Source organism: Meriones unguiculatus, chromosome 19, assembly GCF_030254825.1.
Source record: "Meriones unguiculatus strain TT.TT164.6M chromosome 19, Bangor_MerUng_6.1, whole genome shotgun sequence".
Lineage (NCBI taxonomy): Eukaryota > Metazoa > Chordata > Mammalia > Rodentia > Muridae > Meriones > Meriones unguiculatus.
Genome location: NC_083366.1, coordinates 45,067,744 through 45,072,325, shown reverse-complemented (window position 1 = coordinate 45,072,325; position 4,582 = coordinate 45,067,744).

Genomic DNA, 4,582 nt, shown 5'->3' with positions numbered 1-4,582 from the left:
TGTATGTATGTATGTATGTATGTATGTATGTATATACACACTATTTATATATAAATATATAATATAATATAATAAATATATGTTTATCCTAGAAGATAGGATAAACATACTAAAATATGTACACCAAAAGAAGATAAACAAGAAAGAGGACCAGGGTAAGATGATCAGTCCTCACCTAGAAAGACAAAGGGGATGGACATTGGAAGTAGGAGACAACAAGTAACTGGACAGGAGCCTACCACAGAGGGCCCCTGAAAGACTCTATCTAGCAGTGTATCAAAGCAGATGCTGAGATCCATAACCAAACCTTTGGCAGAATGCAGGGAATCATATGAAGGAAGGAGGAGTTAGTATGACCTAGAGGGGACAGGAGCCCCACAAGGTCCAAATATATATGGGCACAGGGGTCTTCTCGAGACTGTTTTTCCAATCAAGGACCATGCATGGATATAACCTACAACCCCTGCTCAGACATAGCCCATGGTAGCTCAGTATCCAAGTGGGTTCCCTAGTAAGGGGGACAGGAATTGTTTCTGACATGAACTCAATGTCTGGCTCATTGAGCTTCCTCCTCCACTCCTGAAGGAGGAGCAGCCTTGCTAGGCCACAGATAAGGACATTGCAACCATCCTGAAGATACCTGATAAGCTAGGGCCAGATGGAAGGAGAGGAGGACATCCCCTCTCAGTGGACTCAGAAGGGGGCAGGGAGGAGATGAGAGAGGGAGGGGAGGATTGGAAGGGAAAGAGGGAGAGGGCTACAGCTCGGATACAAGTGAATGTATAAAATTATTTAGAAATAAAAAATATTTAAAAAATATAAAATAAATTATAATATAAATACATATATAAATACACTATATATACACTATATATAAATACACTATATATATGTATATATATACACACATATATACATATATATATAGGGTGTGTGTGTGTTACACATTTTTGTAATCACACAGACTTTGTGTTTTCTCTCTGTCCATATTGTGGCATAGTCTGAGAGCTTTCAAAGTGCAAGCCAAATTGTCAAAGGCTGTCAGACTGTAATGCAAAGTTCGATCTGGAGCCAGAGAGTGTGGCCTCAGGTTTCTGGCCTGTCTTTTATCTCAGAAGCACGAATTGTTAAACAATCTGGGGAAATTGAAAGCAGCAAATGTGCAATAAAATATCCTGCATAGTTCAAGGCTACATAACAAAGGAGGCCAATAAGCTCTGCTGTACCCTGGCATTCCAGGGTGGGTCACCTGAAGAAACTCCTGTCACCAGAGATGTAAAGAAAAGCAGTTGAAATTTCACAAATAAACTTCAGGAAGCACATTTAATGTCATTCTCCCCCACCCCCCGTATTTCAGCTAGAGCTCAATGCTTTCCTAAAATACACTGATGTAAAAAAATAAATGAGACAAGAATGATCTTTGTGTTCCTTCTCTTTCCCTCCTCCCAGGCCTTTCATCATGGCCTTTTAATAACCTCCAACTTGGAGAGCGCTTTAATTAAGGGCTTCATTGTGAGAGGTCATAACGTAAACCGAAGACCTCCCTGTGATAAGCATGCTTTGTTTATGACTCTCTAACAGCCCTATGCTGTATCCTGTTGGGATAGTCATTGTTTTTTTCTGAATATGTCAGAAACCTCCCAGGAGGTCAAGATGGCTGTACTGTTGAGGACCTGTCTTTGTGCTTTTGGGAGTGGCTCCCAGGGCTGCCGACATTCTGGGCAGTCACTGTACACCTCCACCAACCTTGGAGGTAAATCTCACGATCTCTTTTTCCTGAAGACGTTCTTTTCCTCTCAAGAACTCTTTTCTGATCAGCACACAGGACCTACTAAACTTATTGTTTTAAAATGTCATATTTACTTAGATCAAATGAAAAGCCACTATATTGAAAATGAGACAGATAACAGTTTCTTAAAAAATAATTTCTATCTTTCCATGCCAAGAACACTATATGTATTTTCCTCACATCAGGAAGTAGGGATGAATTTGCCACCTTCCGTTTTATCTAAGAAAGCATTCCTGGTGGTTTTTGCCTCATAAGAAAGGTAAAAAGGGTAAACTCTTCAGGGTCAGAATTAATTTACACTGATATCATGCTGTGGAATTCTTTTCATCTTCTAACTCTTAAATATAGTCCTTAAACAAAGAAATGCAAGGCAGGTGTCTGCCACAGGGTGAAGGGGTGGAGCCATAGTGCCCGGAGCTTAAAGTTAAAAACGCACTATGAAGAAGCCAGCCTAGAAAGGCTGAGCCTGAATGATTCAAGGCATTCTCACATGGGGAGACAACCCAGGATGGGCTCTGCAGTTCAATCTGGATGAAGAGGTAGTTGAATTATGGACTCTTAGAAGATATGCCTAAGATCAAACAGTCACACCAAACTTTTTCTCAGGCTCCCATACCAAGTTCCACCAAATTAAGTTACTTAATTCAATAGAAATATAGTTTTGACAGTTCTAGAAGTCAAAACCAGGTATGGACAAGGTTGATTTCTTTGGAGGCCGGTGAAGGAGAAATGATCATTTTTTCTCCGGTACCTGGTATATATCAGCAGCTGTGATGGTCTTTGGCTTAGACACAGCACTCCAGTCTCTCTGTCTTTACATGGTGTCTGCCCTGTGTTGTCTTCTTTCTTAAGAGTCTTACAAAGAAATGTGTCTTGTACTATTTCACACAGTATCACATCTTAAGGCTTTGAGTAGACACATGTTTCACTGGACTAGTATTCATTCTACTGCAACATGACAGGAAGTAACTGATGGTTCAGAATTAGAAATACATTCATGAGAATGGAATTCTTGGTAGAGAACTATTTTTCCCTGTGTGTTGGGAGAGAGTGTCTCTGCAGGTGGAAGGTGTACTTTACTAATCTCTTAGATGTCGCTGAAGTCAATTGAGTTGACAAGGTTAGTCATGAATGGGGAAAATAAATATCAGAGAAGCAACTCTGAACTGAGAGTCTAACAGATAGGAAGAAAAGGATCAAAAGCATCTATCAAGGCAGGGAAGCTAACTTCGTGTGTGATTCTGAACTCACCCTGAATTTTGACAATTGAATATGGTCTGAAATAGGAGTTACTTTGCTTAGTGAATGCTTGGAGCAGAGATGCCCTGCCCATTGCTTTTAATTGCAGAAGTGGTGGAGGAGGAAGAAGAGAAGAATGGAGAGAAAGAAGAGAAGAGAAGAAAGAAAAAGAATAAAGGAGATGAGGAAGAGGAGGAGGAAGAGGAAGAAAAGAGCAAGAAGGAGGTAACATCTATGACAAGAAAGAAAATGGGAGGATGACTGAAGAAACCTTGAAATATCTACACGGCTTCTGTATACTAAGTATTTTAGACTTTTGAAACAGAAATTGCCTGACTTCATATAAAGAAACCACCTGTCTAATCAAGTTATTTAAAATTTAAGTTATGTTCTTTCTAGCCAGTAGAGAATCTAGTATGCACTTTGTCATGAAACTCAACACTGGGGACCCAGAAATTATGAAATTAAAATATTTTTATGAAAGTGAATAATCTAGGCTCCTTCCAACAACCAAAGAAGATGGATGAGTAGAGAAGGCAGGGTTGGATTACCCCAACATGAGAGAGCCGGGAGCTATTCACTGAGCTGGTGAGCTGGAAGAGACCATCATAAGCATGCCAAGACCTTTTTTTATAATGTCAGTTTGGAAGCCTGAGTCCTCATACTATTCTTCAAGGGAGTAATAACTCCAGCTTTATATCTGTACTTCTCTGTGGACATGTTCATGTTTTTCAGTTCCCTTTGTGTGAGTTCAGGGAACTCCTCTGGGTCTCCCCATGTATTCACACTGTAATCCTGTTACTGGGATTGTGCCCAGGCATGTACAGGGCATCATTTCAGCCACACCAACTAAATGCAGCATGCAATGCAGCTACATCAGAAAAGTCTAGAAAAAGTCTAGAAAAGTAGTTCCAAATCTGCCACAAAGACATTGGTTAATCAAACATCCCATGTTGTTTGATTAACAGTAGGCTTGACCCTTTGAACATATCAGAAATGCTTCATTCTTTGATTTAACAGAGCCTATCCTGTAAGAAAGAAGTCATTAGTAGTGTAACCATGGTGATGCAAAAGTTGGGTATGCAGAAGTGTGTTAGTCAGTTGTTACTGTGACAAATAATCTTGGAGTAGAAACTTAAATTTGTTTTAGTTTGTGGGTGTAGATGTTTTGGTCCATCATAGTGGGGAGGGCATAGTGGAACTGAGCAACTCATATCAGGGTAGCCATAGAGCAGAGACAATACCCGAACTTGCAAGATTCTTCCTTCTTCTGCTTTGATTTTGTTCAGACCCTCAGTCTATCAGGTGGTTCCATACACATTTAGAAAACCACATGCCCAAATTACTCTTCCCAGGGAATGCCCTCATAAATACAAATAGAAGTGTAATTTACTGATCTCTTAGGTGCCTCTAAAGCCAATCAAGTTGTCAAGGTTAGTCATGAATTAAGAAAATAAAATCATAGAAGCAACTCAGAGCTGAGAGTCTAACTAGTATGAAGGAAAGAATAAAAAAATTAATATCATCAAACATACAAAAGAGAGAGTTGTGGTC